This window comes from Gallus gallus, chromosome 4 (assembly GCF_016699485.2).
Source record: "Gallus gallus isolate bGalGal1 chromosome 4, bGalGal1.mat.broiler.GRCg7b, whole genome shotgun sequence".
Classification (NCBI taxonomy): domain Eukaryota; kingdom Metazoa; phylum Chordata; class Aves; order Galliformes; family Phasianidae; genus Gallus; species Gallus gallus.
This window is the reverse complement of record NC_052535.1, coordinates 70519037-70537917: the sequence shown is the minus strand read 5'-3', so window position 1 is coordinate 70537917 and position 18881 is coordinate 70519037.

Genomic DNA, 18881 nt, shown 5'->3' with positions numbered 1-18881 from the left:
ATTGCACTTGTTGTATCTGTTGGAAATCAATAGGAGGCATTTCTTTCTGAGCAACCTACACAGTATTATCATTTACAGGAATTTGTATCATTTATTCGTTTAAAATTATCTTGTGTAGTTCCAGTCATCTACTTAAAGTCAATTGCCTGGTTGAGCTTGTTGGCAAGAAGAAACAGGAGAGAGAGGAAAAAAAAAAAAAAAAAAAACAGGAAAAAAGACAAGATATGTGTCCTGGTTGCAGTTGGGATAACGATGATTTAGTCATTGCTGAGCTGTGGTCACAATAAGTCAATGACTTTTCAGCTTCTCACACTGTCCTGCCATTGAGGAGGCTAAGGGTGCTCAAAAATCTGGGAAGGAATACAGTCAGGACAGCTGAGTCAAACTGGCAAAGGGATGTGGTGCTTAGCTGCCTGCCATACTAAGCCACAACAATATATAATAAGAAACTAGATATCTACAAAAGACTGGATGAATTTTCCTATAGATGTGACATGTTTTACCTGCTAACTACGGAGAAGACAGATAACTAGACTGGATATATACCAGTGAATGTTAAGTGATATAAATGCTATCTAATGTGTCTTCAGTTAGTCTGTTTTTCTCTAGGATCCATGTACAGAACAACATAGTAAGAAAAGACAATTATATCTTCTCTAAGGGATGTATCTAAAATAGGTGACATGAATAATCTTAACAGAGACTGTAGAGAAAACCAACATGAAGACATTTCATTTTTTCTTTGATTTTTAGATTACTAAAGTTAACTGAGATGAATCTCTGCTCCTTAGATACCTAACAGGAAGTGATGATTGCCTTCAAAACATAATTCATCTCAAAAAATGCATCTACATGGTTATGTGTTAGAATTGTATCTTTAAATATATAATTCTGGGTGAAGACAACATAAAGCCCATGTTCTGGTAAACAGAACATCTTACAGGATAATTCTGCTTTCTTGACCATAATTCTGAATCTCAACAAAATAAAAAAATAAAAAAACCCACCAGTTAACAGGGTGAATTCATGTTCAAACTGCTGTGTTTGAGGACATTTTATGAGGTCACAGGAGATGAAAAACAGTAAGAACATTCACTTCAGAAGAGTACAAATAAGAAATAGTCTAATCTAGAACATTTTCTATCTATGATTACTATGTAGAAAAGGTGAAAACTGTTAGTGCTCTTGTCCTAATTTATTACTGGTGTATGTTGTTCTGTTTAGTTTTGCACTAGATGCCTTTAGGTTTAAATTTACTGTAAATCCAAGCTGCTGAAGTAGGCATTGACTGTGTCTCTGAAAACTCACCTACAGGGATCTGTGCACACCCTCAGTGCTTACAAGATTGATTTGTAGCTTCAAGCATAAGACACTTAAGGGGATCTGAAAGTAGGATGGACACACGGCTGACATGTTACAGAGAGCATACATCTGTATGCTCTCTTAGTGCCCCCTGATGGTCAACTCATGAAACTTAGGTAGACGTTCCAGATAATACATGAATCAATCACATACACATGCAGTTAGGATGACAATAAGAGGGTTATTGCTTTGTTTGGTTTTTTAAATAATCTTAAGAATAGGATTGACTTATTTTTTTTCATTTAAAAATATTTGTGTGAAAAATTGAAAAATGAACAAATAATAAGACTTTGGATTGACCTTTCTGATTTAAAAAAATGTAAAAAATCATATATACATATATATATATATATATAAAATACATATATTTGCTTTGGTAGAAGTACCAAAACTTACTGTAAGAGCAAGGAAAACAAAAGGATAAGCTCACCAAACTGGGAGGCAGGAAAGGAGGAAAATATCTTATCATTCCCTAAAACCAAGACATGTTTACTCAAAATATGGAAAAATCTGATTAGAATTCCTGAAATTACAATAACATTACAATTTTTCTTTATTTAGCTGTTTGATATCCATCAACACTTATTGGGAAAAGTTGATCTGGGTATCTCTTCTGTTGAAACACCACTATTTCATATATAAAATAAAGTGGTTCCCTGAGAAGAAACTCTTTGACAAACTTTCATTTAGACAATTTGAATATTCTGTGAAAAGATAAAAGACTTTCAACAAATGCAATTTACCTCAGAATAACCTTTAAACCAAAAGAACTTTTTTTTTCCCCCAAAATAGATTACATAAAGGAATATTATTATTTACATTATTGTCTCTTTAGTGTTCTATACACTTCAAGTCTGAATAGCTGTTTTGCTAAGGGCCCAATTCTGCAAATATTATTGCATTTGATTCATTTTACTTTCATGTTCAGTCTCTTTGAAGTCAAATGCATCAGAAAGATGAATGTGAGTAATCACATTATAGACATTTGGAGAATCGGGTCTTGAATTTAAATGTAGTGAAGTATGCTGGTCTGGTCATTCTAGGAAATATTAATTTCTACTTGAAAACCCTAATTTGAAACTCCAAAATTGTTTAGGGCTAGGGGAAATAAAATAAATGACAAACAGTAGGACAAATATTTTTTTGGCTGCATGAGAAACGTCTGGGTCTTTAACACTTCAGTGTCTGCTGAACACCTTCTCCAGCTTTCCTTGACATGAAATAGAGTTAGGTACATTCCCTAAGATAACAACACCAAACCAATCACACAGAGTTTGACTGTCTTTTATTTTTCATTTCAACTCATAGAAAAGAAACTTGGCTATTGCACTTCTTGATGACATCTAATAATTTCTCATTTAATGAGCAATTAACGTCAGTAGAATTGAATGCAGTTTCTTGATATGATGCATTCTTTTGTTCCTATTGTCTTCACAGGTCTCTTTAAGATACTTAGAGAATTGAGAGGCTTACTGTTGTGTATCTTACCAGCGGACAACATAAACATAGATATTCCTTTAGTGCTTTAGTCACAGCCATCATACAATATCTTCTGTTAAAAATTTCCAATTTTGTTTTCAACTCTCCTTCTACCAATTCATTAAAGTTCTCTAAACTTATTTTAAAAATTGAGGAAAAGTATATGCTTTATTGTTTCAATTTTTACTTTAGGTACTACATACTCATTAAATGGCTCCAAAAAGCTACTTCGTACAATATCTGCATTTTATATGTATATATTTGTATATATACATATATAAAACACACATATATAACTTCTAATTAGCTCACCACTCCTAACTAGGAAGTATTTTGGAAAAAAATATAAGCATAAATTACATACTGACTTCATCCTTATTCCTTTTATAAAATTATCTTTTATTTCTTTTAATTAAAAAATGCTATTTTCTGTAAATTCTATTTTCATCCTGTTTTTCCTGTAATTTCTTTTCAGGAAGTGTATGCCTCACAGTTCTTAGCAAGCATAGCTTATCTGCAACAATTGACTTTGGGAAGCACCTTCCAGTACTATAACAAGCAATCAGGTAGTGAGAGACCTCTGAATTAAACTTTGACTAGTCTGATGCATCCGTCTGGTAAAACACAGGAATAGATGCAAAGACCATATTATATATGCATCTGAGCTCTGACGTCTCTGCAGAACATCACATCAGTAAATGAAATTTCACAGGTGATATAAAACCTGGGGAAGCATTGGATTTAGAATAACTATGGTTATTCTAAGTATGGTCAGGAAGCCAAGGGAAATTGTGAGTTCCCTTTACATGGCATTCTTTTCACCTAATCTACAGTCTTGTCTTGAGTCCATCCATACATAAAATACATTAATAGAGTGAGACAAGCTCAGCAGAGAGCCCATAAGCTGGCCAAGTGCTGGGGCACTTGCACTGTGAAGAAAGACTGAGTAAAATGCAGCTGTTGAGCCTACCGAGGCAATTGCTTTTGGTCACCTAATTACAGACCAGCCAAGCATTCACAGAGAGCTCATCAAGAAGTAGAGCCAAGCTGTCAATGATGCATGGCAGGAAGATGAGAGATGATAGATATAAGCGCAGATATCCAGATCAATTATATAGGTTGACTATATCCAAGAAAAATTTCTCTTTCAAGAGGACAGGCAGCAGAACAAGGTAACCAGAGAAGCTGTGAAATCTTCATTTTTGATGCTTTTCCCCTACCTGCTGCACCAATCCCTATGCCACCTGGTCTGACTTCTGAGTTGGCCCTACTGAGAACTAAACACTGGATTTAGATAATCTCCTGAGGTTTCTTCCAATATTCACTTTACTATCATCCTGTGAGCCTATGGTATTTATAGCATAATTTTCCTTTCATGAACCTTATAAAATTAGAACTGTTTAAGAATGAACTTATGTAGAACAAAAAAGATTAAATATTATTTTCAGAAATATCTTCTGGTAGGTAAGTTCCATGCTGTTTTTTTTTTTGGGGGGGGGGGGGGGGGGGGGGGGGGGGGTGGTCATTGTTTTGAGGGATTTCTTGTTTTCTTTTTCAGTGATCCCATTGCTTTGAGAATGTTTTCGAGTTTGAGAATGATATTCCTCATTCTTTATGTCTTCTTTGAAGATAAGTAGAGAGGTTTTAAGTCCTTTAAAAGACTTCCTGACATGGCAGTCATTTTTGTAATTACTATACTCTTCATGTAAGGCTTATGCTGGAAATAGAATAGAATATTAACCCCTCAGAGCTGTAGGGATAACTGATATATTCCCTAACAAATGTGAGTAAATTTATGCAGGAGTTAGTATGTGCGTACTGTAAGGATAATGTTGATTTACAATATGTAGCTTTGCTAGAAAAGTATCTACTTTCAGGGGAGGAACTATCAGTGAAATAAATAAATAGATTTCACTATAAAGAAACATTTTGAAAAAATACAGCTGTAATTACAGTTTATCAAAATTTTAAAACAGAACAATAGTTCATTATTTCCTTCAAAACATCTTTCAAATTAATAATCTAGATAAATTTTATAGCAGCATGGGCCAGGTGGAAGTATTTGAACAGAAGTTATAAATAATTAATTGAACAACCTTGTGTTGAGCAAAAACAAGCTTCTGTCAATGAAGCTCTAAGAGATTTCATCTATGCAAATGTTCTTAAAAGGATTACAGCAACAAGAAAGACAAAGTGAGCTCCTTATCATTTCATCAGCATTATTTTTTTATGATAGCAAACGACTGAGTAGCTGATAGAAAATGGAACAGATTATACAAATTATTTGAGAACTGTAGAGAGGAACAAAGAGAGCATCTTGTATATTGAATTTTTGTTTGTATTTATTTCTGAGTTTAAAATATGCATAAGTTTATAGACAATGCAGATTAAAAAAGAACAGATAAAAATAACAACTTAGGAACAGATTTATGAGCCATGCAGCTAAATCCCAAGGCATCTTCATTTTGATTTCTTAACAAAAATATTTATCTAACATTGTTATCCATAATGTATTGAGGTCAAATAAAAATTAAACCACAGATACTTCATGAATTTCTAAGACTAGTGAAGAATTTATATTCTGGCATGGGGAAATGTTTCCATTATCTATTTACACAAATTGCATTTCTAAGACCCCTATTTTAGGGAGCACTTACACTGCTTACTCTTATATATGCAGATACAGAAACAATCTTTTATTATTAATGGGAAATGTACTTTTAATTTCTATGTTCTTGCAATAATTGCCAACCTTCTATTTAAGTTGAATTTCTATTGAAGAAATGGAAACTGATGAAAGCAATCCAAAGTTTCATTATTCAACCAGGTAGTAAAGACAAAAGATAACGTCTAGAAATTTAAGTTTTAAAACAGCTAAATACAGATCCTTAATTATTTTCAGTGTTTTACAACATATCATTTTGTTAGTAATACTATGAAAATGTAAGGCTTTCATAGTGACACAGCAGGATGGGCACGTACCATTGAACAACGCCAGTTGAGGGAAGAAAATCAGGGAGGAACAGAAGAGAAATAAAGAGAAACAGGTGCAAAATGGACAAGCCACACGTAAAACTGTAAAAAAAAAAAAAAACGTTTGCCTGATCATCTCCTTTTGTCTTACCTTCTTATTAATTCCTTCTTTAACCACGTCTCTTTGTAATCTGACACTCTGTCCTGTATATGAGTACTGCAGCAATGAGGTGCCAGCTACAGATGAGACCAGTATAAATAAATTTAGTGACATCTCCTGCAGCCTACAACGTAGGCATCTGTGGCCCATGGTGCCAGTGATTGAGGTCATTGGGGTCTCACTGTCAGCTACCAGAACGAGTAGGGCCTTTGAACTCCTGCCACTGGGACAAAAGTGGTATGCATACTCAAAATCAACTGCTGTGTTCTAGGCAAGTGTGTTAGGAGGAGAGTCTGGGTAATTACTGAGGGGGACCTGTGAATGTGGAGTGCCTGTCAGATGAATGTGTGCCTGCATGCAAGTAAGCACCAAAACCAAACATTTATCAAGACACTTAATGCTACTCCATGCTTTCCGATTAAAGAGTTCAAAATCACAATACCTATCATGACAACTGTCTCAAGGCCTACAGGGAAACAATTAACAAAATCAAGAAGGTCACTCATTTGCTTAAAATTAAGGAGGTACTCAAATACTTTCATAACCTCAGACCTGACACCAGATCTCTCTGGTGTCTATTAGTACTCAAGTGAAGTCAGTGAAATCAAGATGATTACATCAGCAGAGAACCAGAAGAGAGATTTCCCCAGAAACTTTGCAAAACTGATAATTACTCAAGTCTTCTGATGGTAATTTACTAGCTAATTAAATGGACTCTCATGGATTACTTAAGAAGCTTTGTACATGCAAATATTACATCTTGGATTTGTATATGCTAATGCAGTAAATAAAACTTGTTAGTATTATTATGAGAGAAGAAACTGTGTTGATATTACTAAAGATTTCTTTGTAATGCATAAAATGTTCTCTCAGCTCTGTCAGTGATCTTTTACAAATTACATCAACTCTTAATTTATTTCTTTGTTTTCAGTCATTAATTTAGAAAATATATAAAAAATTTGGAGGATCATATATAAAAGCATCTGACCCATATTATAACTCATAATCCTGGAGCATCTACTCCATATTTACAGATATTGAAAGTTTATACAAAAGCTTTTTTTGTCCCAAACATTCAGATACATAAGAAAGCACGTGCCTTTTTTTTTTTCTTCAACATTTTGTGATAGGGTATTCACTTTCTGTATTCTGTTGCCTTCTAGAAAGAACTGGAGACTGTATCTCATCTCTAATTTAAACCGTACTTTCTTTCTTGCTCTTGAGAAGGGCAGTTTCACATACTTTAACAAGTTCTTGCTTTAGCATCTACTTTAAAACAAAACAATTTCCTGAGAACGTGCAACTGGGACCTCTTAGCTTTTGTTGTGCTATTTCTTCACACCCTCTACACTTTTGTTTGGGATCTTTAACATATAGCTATACAATAAACACTTTTTCACTCATGTAGAATGTATTTTTCCTAATACTCCTGGAACTCTGCCCTTTTTTGGGTTTCTGTTTTCTAAGGAAACTATCAAATTCTTCATCTCCAATGAGTCTTTAAAATTGGAGATCTTTTTTATTATCTCTATTATCTATTTTATTATCTTCTTCTCACGTGGCTTTCTTTTCAGTACTCTTAGCATTTATTTTGCAAGCACACTGACTTGTGAACTACTATTGGGTATTTTAGAGTCATTAATTATGCTGAAATCTTTTTTTTTTAAAAAAACATTTACTGTTGTTTTTGCAAAAAAGCATTCTTGAACTAACAGTTCCCATTCTTCCTCAAGAAGTTCACAAAGCAATCAGATCTTTATAGTTTTTGTGTCATTCATTCGGTAAACTGTAGATTTTGCATGCACTTGCAGCAACTGCTGTATATCCCCCCCCCCAAGTTACAAGACTGTAAAGGTATCTTTCAAGTTATACAGAATTCAGTATCATAAGCTTTTGATTTGCTAAGAGTTAATACCCATTAATTTAATTTCAAGTCTAGTACTAAGTCTGTACAGGCTTTTTCTAATTACAGTCATGAATCTGTCCTTCAAAAGGAACAGAGTTAACACAATGCTGTAATGGGATAGAAAGTACAGAAATAGTAGTGGAGTGCCACAAGCCTAGGCTACAGCAAATGAGAATAAGCCCAAAGGCATTCAGCCATAGGTATAGAAACAGAAGAAAAACTGCTTACCTTCAGAAGGCCTCTAGTAGGTAGAGACCTCCAGCAAAGCCTCTACTGCCAACCCTTAAACGAGGTCTGGGAAGGGGTGCACTGCATTGCATGCACCTGACCTCTTCTGGATTGGCCCTGCCTTCCCACCAGGTGCTCAATCACTGTTTCAGGCAATGACTCAGCATTTCCGTTGCAGTTTATGTCCTCAAATTACTAGATTCTTTCTCTAGTTGCCAACTCCTTATGCATACATATAGGCACAGATTCACAATTATTCTATATAGGAGTTGCTAGGCCATGAAAAACAAGACCTAAACAAAAACAAATAAGCACTAACAAGCTAACAGAAATAATATTGTTCCTGTACTTATGATCCTCCATTTCTAATGTTTAACTCTGTTGTTTCTTTCCCCAGCTCTGATGGAAAAGAGAAACAAAACATTATTTTTAATCACTCCTTGCAAACAGATAGGTTCTTATAATATTCTGATCTATAGTTTCTACTGCCACATGTATTTACATGTAGCAATTGATGATTTCCTTTTATTAATATCCATAAATGCCAGGAGAAAAGAAAGTCATATTTTTTCTCCCTTATGGTTTATTGAAACCAGAATCCTTGTTCAGGGGTCTTAAAATTTAAATCTAAATTGTAAAGATGATTTTTGAAATTAAGTCAGAAGTTTACATGCAGAGTAGTTATTCCTCCCATTGTGAAGAAGATTTGTTTCAAAAAAACTAAAAACCACTTGCCAAACTTTCATTCTACTTTAGAACTAAAATATTATCTTGGTTATTCATTATTCCAAAGTACTGCAGTGACATTTCATTAGTCCAAAAGGCTTTTTTTTCCCCCATACAATATTGCATGTTACTTTGAATACTGAATAAGAAATATCTCCAAGGATTTACACTTATCATTGTGTTTAGAAGGATAGTGAAGACAAAATCCTTGCCCCTTTAAAACTGTTGCTCAGAATTCTGCCTTATTGGTTTGAAGGACTATATCAATAAATATTTAAATGAGTGTTTAAATATTTTAATAATATTGAAATCATTTTTACAAGACATAGAAAGAAAACTGCTGAAATTTGCTCTGATATGATAATTGTTTTACAATTTCCTCAGTCATATGGGATCATTATGATCATTTATTTTCACCTTCTGCACAGAACTACTCACAGAAATCCAGTCTTATCTTACAGATTGCAAGTAGTGATTAACTTCAACTATCCCTTATGAAATTGTAAATTCATCTTAAAAAAACCCCACAACTTCCTGAAATAGATATATTCTATAATTCTACTGTTGTTTCAAATGAAAAATACTATAATTCTGCTTATATGACAGTGGACTTAAAAAGCAAACAAAACTTGGAAAGTACCTATTTTATAGATCAACTGAAATTCTTACCTTTTCATTAGGGATACAATTGTTTCTTTCTCTTGGAAAACTACTACTAGAAAGGGAGAAGTCAGTTATCCCAATACAACTAAAACCATTACTGACATCACAGTGAACACCCCTTCTGGAATAAAGTGGACAGCATGTCCTCAATCACAACTAATAAGCTTTGACTTCCTTCACTGCTCTATTAATCTTTTTTATTTTATATTATTTTATTTATTTTTTATTTTTTAATCAGTACAGGTGTCCCTTTTATTTGTGAGGTTTCTCACTGCTATTTAACTGCTCATCCACTCTGTGCTACTTTCAAGGCATACACCCACGTACTGTATCTTTTTTGGCAACCTCATTTCCTCCATTTCAATGGCTCACTCTCAGCTAATAGAATTTAGTTCACAACTGCAAATAGAAAAATGTATTTCTAATTTTATTTGTCCTTTATAAATTCACTGAAATGTTCTTATGCTCTGTAACACTGGTGGACAGACCCCTTGCTGGCTGTTCTCATCCTTCATGCTGGGGACAGCCCAGTGCAATCCAATCTAAGTCTTGCACTGTAGTATTGTTCATGAGCTACCACAAAATCTTTCAGATCATAAACAGTTTACATTTGCCTACATCCTCAGAGTGTTTTTACAGTACATTATTTTCACAGTTTTACCTCTCCAGTTTATGCTACTGTTGGTCAACATTGCTGAGAATCCACTGCAGCTCACCCCAGCATGGATTTGAAACAGAATTAGTGAGTTATTTCATTATAATGATCAGTATCAAAGATGAAAAACAGAGATTTTTTTTTTTTTTTTTGGGGGGGGGGGGGGGGGGTTCTTTAGAAGAGCAATCACTTTTATTAGCTTAAACTGTTGAGGATAGCTCCAAAGAAGTTCTCTCAGCTCTTCACATGGCACAGCCTTCAGCACTGTAACTCACTTACTAAACATCCTATAAACAACCTATAAATTGAGACATGGAGAGTTGAAGTAGATTTATTTTTAGTTTTCCACCATTGTCCAGAAGGATTACTTTATTTTTCCAGCTTTATGTTATCTCCCACTCTGAAACTCATGGATCAATTACTTTCATCTTAATTCCTGAGCTCCTTCAGCTTGAATCATTACTTGTTCCATCAGTACATATATATGACTTTTTAATTAGAGCACTCAGTTGCTTTTCTTATTGAGGGTTGTTTTTTCTTTCTGATTTGTTTTCTTTGTCTCTTGTTCGTCCTTCTTTAGTTAGGAATCACAACCATCAGCCACTAATTTTTTAATGCAAAATTTATCAGTACTATATTTGAGGTAAAAGTTTTCATGTGAGTCAATTGCATACATATTTTATTTCTTAGTTTTGCTTTAAAATATTTTCTTTTCTTGTGCTTATAGTCACAGAGTACGCTTAACAGAAGCTACAATATTATTTGTTTTAGTGCTGGTATCACTACAGCAATAATCTATTATACTTTATCTCTGGTGACATTGAACAAAAGAACTCTTTTTCCACATCTGCATTCATTTTTCTCTTACAGTTATCCCACATCTTGTTTCTACTACCTCTGTATGGCCACGAAGATTTTGCCTGGAAATCCTATATTCTCAGAAGTCACACTTCCATACGTTGAATTATTTTCTTGTATAGCCTACATGAAATTGCTACCTCTCTCTCTCTCTTTTCTTTTTTTCTCCAAGAATCACACTTGGACTTTTTATACTTTTATATTGTCCTGCTAGTTCTTCTTCAATGTTCTTGAATATCCAGAGAAACGTCCTGTGTAAAATAAACAGATCCTTTATAAAAATACCTCTTTACAGATTGGAAAAAATACCTCTTTACAGACGGTTCCAGCCACATGCATGAAAATCAGCATTCTGCAGCCCTCTCTGAGCTGTTCTCCTACATCTGTTTGACTGCATCTGCCAGTCTTTCTGTGATAAGTACAGACATGTGTTAGCCAGCACTTAATATTCAGGCATGGGGTCTGAAAACAGTCTAATAACTCGATTAATACATATCTCAATGTGAAACTGTCATTAGCCTGCAGCGAAATCTGTGCTGTTGTAACTAACACATTTGCAGTAGATGGAATTAGACATTACATTGTACAGGACTGTGATCGCTCACGGTAGGAAGGAAAAAAAAAAAGATTTCTAACTGCATGGATGTATCAGGATAAGGTGACAAAAATCTCTCTTTAGAGATAGGGAAATCCCCTTGCAGACATAATGCTGTTCCTCAAAAAGTCATCATGTTCTTAACAGGAGGTTGAATCCTGCTACTGTTGCTTATATGAGATACAAATTAAGTGAGAGGACAAAGTTCAGTCATTCTTCGAGCCTTATTTAGCCTTACTTCTTCTACCTATGCCTGCAATTGCAATGACAGACAGCTGAAGAAACATTTTATGGTCACCAGTATCTTATGAGGGTATGCTAAGTGACAGAATGGTCTGAAAAAGTCAGAGGATATATATATCCTGGGTTTCCTGTTTTATCCTCTCTCCCTACATGTAAACTGACACCATGATAATTTACCCACCCAGTTCTTGCAGTCACTAAAGTCCAATATCTTTCCCATCTAGCTTTGATTCATGTATTTTTCTCTCTACATCCTACCAGGAAGTGTTGTAAATGCAGAGACCCTCATCGCTTCACCTGGTGGAATGTTTACCTGTTGCTGTCAGGATCAGAAATTGAAAGAAATCATAAGCAAACGTAGAAGGAGAGTGTCTGATCATTTAAGAGTAGATGGTTAAGGACCCCTTCCAAAGTATAAAAGGGGGGAAGCTTAAGGGATCAAACCTGGCCAGCTACGCTGATTTATGAGAGCATTTCAGAATGTAGGAATGTTTATTCCAGCAGGGTTATCTGACTGAGGACTTCTTAGGTGGGAGACAAGCACAAGAAACAAAACCTATCAGTCACACTAATTAGTGGGCTAACAAGATACAGGCATCACTTCCAGGATAAATGAACCTTGCAACTGATAAGATTGTGAGCTGGGAGTGTGCAGAAAAAGCAGAGCACTGTGAACCTGTGGTGAGTATGCACAAAGATGACCAGAAAGAACAAAGAGGAGATAGGTAGAAAAGGGTAGAATAGGGCCAGTCACATATAAAACAAAGCCAGTCTGTAAAGCCTGATCACTGCAGTTTGTCCTATCTTCTTATATCTTTCTCTCATTTAATCATTTTCCTAATTATCTTTCTGTGTATTTGCACTCTCTTCTTTGTGCATGCAGGCTGCAAGGATTAAGTGCCAGCTACTGGCGAGACCTGGATGTGGGTGAACGAACATCAGTACCAGCTACTTGAATCAGGGTGGGGGAGTGCTTCAGTCTGTGGTGCAAGTTAGTGTCAGTATTCAGAGGAGCTGTAACTCTCTGTATCCAAAAGAGTCTTAAAGACTTTGAGCTTGGTGTTCTGGGGAGAGCAGCATCAGCAAACTGGGTGCTGGATACTGGAGTTAGATCAGGTGTGTAGGCACCCCTAACCTGTGTTGTTAGCTACTGGAGTGAATCAGCACTCTCAATGGTAGCTACTGGAGTGCGTAAAGCTCCCTACTCCCAGCACCAGAGCAGGAGTGGAATGTGCTCCCAAACCAGCCATTGGCATGGAATTGGTGTGACAGCAGGCATACATGTGTAAGACTTGGAAGTATAAATATCAGCTACTGAGCAGGGGGCAGCTTGAGTGAGTTTAGTGCCAGCTACTGAACTCAGGTCAGGTGTGCAGGCACCTATGGACTGTGGTGTCAGCTAACAGTGAGTGTCTTAGTGGTATTAGTTGGAATGGCCATAGTCCTCTGCATCCAAACAGGTCCCTATAGACTTTAAGTCTGGAGCCCCAGCTACTGTGGGAGCAAGCACAAGTGAACTGGATAACAGCTACTGGAGTCAGAACTGCGGTGGAGGCACCTCCAACAACAGATACTGGAGTGGGTGCAGGTTCTAGTATCAATTGTTGGAGAGTCCTACTGGACCAATGGAGAACCCCACAGACTCTGAGAGCCCACTCCTGTTCTGATCAGTGCGAGTGAACTGAGTGCAAGCTACTGGAATTAGACCAGGAGTGTAGGTGCCCCTGACCTGTGGTTCCTATCTGCTGGAGTGAGCGAGGATCTTCTCCCAGCCACTGGGGCAGGAACGGTTTGTATTTCCAAACTAGTTACAAGGGGACTCTAGCATGACTGAGACAAGTGTGAGTCTGTGCAGCAAGAGCTCTTGTACCTGGTGTCAACCGCTAGAAATGCAGCAAGTATCTGGATGTTCCCTAACTTGATGCGGCTGCCAGGGTGTGCACGTGTACTCAATAGCAAACTTAAAGCTGGACCAGCTGATAAGTAGCAGTGGCCTCAGGACCAGGGCATGGTACTAATCAGGCAGTAAGCCTGTAACAGTATATCCAGGGGGACATGTGAATGTGGTGCACATGAGGGACAAATGGGTGCATATGCAGCAAGATTCAAGCTGGACCAGTGGGCAAACAGACAAACAATGCAGTAGGTAAGAGGATGTGGGATGCAGGCAAGTGTTCAGGGCAGGCATGAAAGTAGTTGAAGGAGCTGGGCAGGGGTGCTAGAGAAACAGAAGGACCATGCCACGAACAATTAACAAATATGACTTTGCTTATGAGCTTAGGAAGTATTGTGTGCATGGCTTCACTATTTAACTTAATCAACCAGTTATAGAGGAGGAAGAGGTCTTGGTTGTAACTGTTCTCATGAGTCCTGTAAGTGCTGTATACGGCCTTTGGCACAGCAGCCTTTGTGGCTGGTCATATCAGCATCCTGTCTTCAGGTATCTGTGTATCTCAGGGGTACCTGACCACCCTTGCTACTGGGTTAATCTCCAAAGAGACTGGATTCCTTGGCTGCGCCAGTGGCTGGATAAGAACAGCTGGTGCTGCAAAGGAGGCAGCTGCATGCTCTTGTTGCATTTTACCTCAACAGAAATGCTCTGTTCTATCCTGAAAAATTCTTACAAGGATGAGTTCTTCTGGAACTTAGCTGGAAGTAGTTATAAAACCATCTTTTGAAGATGTCAAGTGTGAAATATATCTTCAAAATTGAGAAATTGTCTGCAGAAAAAGGAAAAAAGTCAACCTTTAGTAGTTTTTATCTTTCTTCCTTATGTGAGGGACTTACTACATTATAGTAGCTGTCAGATCAAAATAATAATTTTTTTGTAAGCAACAAGCCAGAACCAAGAGAGGAAGCAAAGAAGTCAAAACTTCAACAAAGAGTAATGAAGAATTCTTTTTTCCAGGAAAGTTCTATGTCAACACTGTAGCCACTGAACAATGATATCTAAGACACAAGACATAGTGCAGAAAAGCTTTATGCTAATAAAAAAAAATCCACTTGGTTAAGCTATATTCTGTTACATAAGAAATTATAACTAGTGTTATTTAATGCAGTCCACCACACAGCTGTAAGAGAACATTACTCTTCACTAGTAGATAGTGAAATTCACCCCTAAGGTAGCATTGGTTTATTACCATTATTTTTTGTAGCTAAGGGAACAAACATTTGTAGTTCTAAAAAGTAATAATAAAATCAGGTTTTTTAACCCTAAAATACATAACATTTTTCTCCAGGAAATATATTTGAAATTCATCTTTGGTAATCTTTCCCTGAAAGAGAAAGTAACTAGGGATTGCTGGCTGGTAACACTAGACTTCTGATAGCTAAAGTAACAAAAAGTGTATTTTAATTACTTTAGTAATTGGGAGAACCAATTAAGAATATCATAAGTCAGTGCCAACCAGCATTTGGATTATGAGTTGAAATGAACAAGAGAAAATGTGAGTAAATCTATGATTCAGTTCAGGAACTTGATGAACAGCATTTGTGCTGGGTTATATGTTTGTTTCTTCTATCACTGGAGAATGAGTCATACATATATTTCATCCTTTCTCTTGACCCAAGAAAATTAAGATGTACAATAATGTTAAAAGGATGAAGAGGTGAACAAAGTTATATTAGTTAGTACTAATAAGTGTTGACTATTTAATGAAGGCCTGGTGTGAAGGTGACTCGAAAGGAGTTGCTCTGCTTCAAAGGCACTGACTTTCCATACCCTAAGGAAAGGGAACAATCACAGTTGTTCTGGACAGAGGACACAACCCTCTGCTCTTAAAGGACTTTGGCTACTTAGTATTGTCACAAAAGCTTTACATTGGTACCCATTATGATTAAGGAAACGTACAAATAAAGACAAAAGAGAAACAACCTGACATCTGAAGAAAATAATCCAATTTCTATCTATTAGCAACCATACTATGATTCATTCAATTCAATCATGATTATAAATTAGTTTGGTTTTCTTGAAGAGATAACACATGATTTTTGGTGACAATTTCTGTGATGGATCAGCTTCTCATAATACTTTTGTCATTACAATAGAAAGGAAAAATAAGATATTAATACACTAAACTGTTGGGAAACAGCTAGGCTTGTTTGCTTTTCTAATACTTGGCTTAAAAAAAATCACTCAAGTTTTCTTCTCATTTTTTTGTCCTTCTTGAATAAATGTTCATATAATAAAATTAAAAATAAGTAAAAAATGAGCAGTATTTGAAATGTTCAGATGCAGACAACCACTGTAAAAAAAAAAAAAACACCTGTAATCAGTAAAATCCATTCCTGGGCACAAGGAACCATGAACATGTTGACTAGTTCAATTAGAAGTAAATTTAAAACAAAAAAACATGTTCCACAAGATATTGCAATAATTCATAATAATTAATGTAGGCAAACTTGTTCCTGTTTAAAAATTTACTTAAACTTTAAAATCAATTCAAAGTCTTTGAGAGGTTCTGAGTGCATTAGCTTTTACAGTCAGACAATACATCACAGAAAACACAAAAGAGCAAGCAAACAACAGACTCTTTTGTGTCAACAAGAACAACCTTTTATAAACACATTAATGATGGAGATAGTATTTTCCACTCAGTATGCACTGAGGCATAACGAATTTAGGGCCCCAAACTGAAATATATTTTCCTCTGGAAAACACAGTCATTTAAACAACCATCGATTTGTTACCTGGTATGTTTACACTTCACAATTAGTTTCTTCGGAGCCAACTCATTTTTTCAGATAATAAATAAATGCACAAAGGAAAGAAAAAAAATACACACAAAATGACACATCAATTTCTTTTAATGGAACACTACCCTTATTGAATTTTGAGGTTCGTTAGGTGATGAACAAGAATCAGAAAAATACGTTAATTTGCTGTTCAATAATTACAAATTAATTTTATTTTCATGATTTATGTAGCCTACTTATCAAGAATAAATAGCTTTGTACATTTAGATATAACATATATATTAATATGCAATTTTATGTATGTTGTATTCCTTTCAATTTTAGGAATAAGTGCATTCTTAAATATGTCTCATTAATGCTTATAAAAGTTTTCATTTCAAATACTTTCTTTATTGGTAGTGATGTAATCTTTAACTGGATTTTCTAGAGTTATATATAATCTTAATACTTAATCATTGATAAATATCTTAAGTAAAGCAGTCTTTTACCTAACTCCATGTTACAAAGTCTTTCCTTCATTCTAAATGTGTCACCAAGGATCTCTAAATTACCAGTGAGGAATAGTGCTCTTTCAAAAATTATGAAAAAACATTGAGATTTTTAGCAATCTTTATCTATTAGATAATCTATTCATCTATGAGAGAAACTTGTCTCTGAAGAAGCTTTCTTTCTCCTTTCATGAGAGTGATCTAAGTAACATACACAGTTTAGAATCCTAACTAGGGATTAAAAATGGACAAAATTAAGTATCCAGGGAAGATTCAGAATCTGATTTTCCTTTAACTTGTGATCTGTTGTACAAAGTAGTATAGAAAACATTGAAAGACAATAAGATTAAGGAAAAGGATGCGCAGGATTCCAAACAACTTTATGCAAATCCTCCACCTTAAAGCACATGGGAAACAACACAAGATCTCAAAATATTTACAAGTTTTCCTTGCATCAAAATATGGTTGTAGCCTGACTTCAGCATACATGCAATGAACTCACTATTATCTAGAATTTAATTCTAAAAAAATCATAAGCAAATACACAAACTTTCATATAATTTATGTGGGTTTGCACACAAGCTCAAATTATTTTTGGCTTCAGAAGCAACTGTTTGCTGCCACTTTTAGTGTTTTCCAGGTAGAATTAGTGCAACTCACAGATTACTTGACGCGTTATTAAAAATCCCCACAACTCATCAGGCTGCTCTGGAGGAAGGAATCTTTGAGTCTATGAAGCAGCTTGCCTAGAGTTCAAACTAAGTGAGTAGCCAAGAAAAACTTACTGAACTCTTCTTGTTCTCATACTTGCAGATTTGAGTACAGATTTCAAGAAATGTTTTTTTCTGAGATGAAAATAACATTTAAAAGAGGATAAGGAAGTACTTCAAGCTATTAAATCTTTTCTAATTCAAGTTTCTTTCTATCTTTTTACATTTTTTATCTTTTCTCCAAACATTTTTTTCTCTCCCCTTTTGTTCTTTCCTTTCTTCTTCTTTCTAGATACTCTGAGTGTTCTCTCTTTGGCTGTGTATTTTGCCCTGCTGCTACTTCTTTTGAAGTCAGTGGCAAATCTCTTATTGATTTCAGTGTGAGAAAGATCAGCTTTCACTCTTTTGCTTCTCTCCACTTTACCATCCCTAATAACTGGTAGCAAAATCCCACTGACTGAAGCTCTGATCTCTGAAGTGCTGGTACACTGTGCTTTTGAGTTCTGATCCCAGTCAGATCACTTTTTTTTTTTTCTTTTTGACAGCCAGAACGGTATCAAAATAGAAGCACTAGTATATTAGAACAAAAAACAAGCAAACAAAAAACACCACAGAAAAAAAAAGGGATAAGCTGTTTCAGAATTTTCAGTTAGTGCTGAGTATTAATATTTCTTGTGTCACATGATTTACCTTTTCTCATTTGCTTACTTTCTTTCAGACATCATGATCCTGGTGTTCACTAATTCCACCCAGTCAGTAAGACAAGCTAAAACAGAGGCAGAGCAAGCACCTCTTCCACTTAGGACATAGAATTTCTTCACCAATAATCTTCATAAAATGCAGGTATTTGGGGATATTTAAATTTATATGATTTATACCAATATATATAAAAGCCACACCATAACTGGTAACAATTTACTTTCACAAATAATAGTAAAGAAAACATATCACATTCTGCTTGATACCTTCCTTAAGAATTTGTTTTAAATCTAGTTATCACAAAGGAAAACTTTATCATTACATGTATTTTTTACCTTAGCTTAAAGACAGATGGGCTAGTTTGGTCATATGTATGAGACTTGAATGCCTTAGGTTTAATCCTAAATTTGATTTCATTTGGTTCCAGCTCTGTATGCTTTT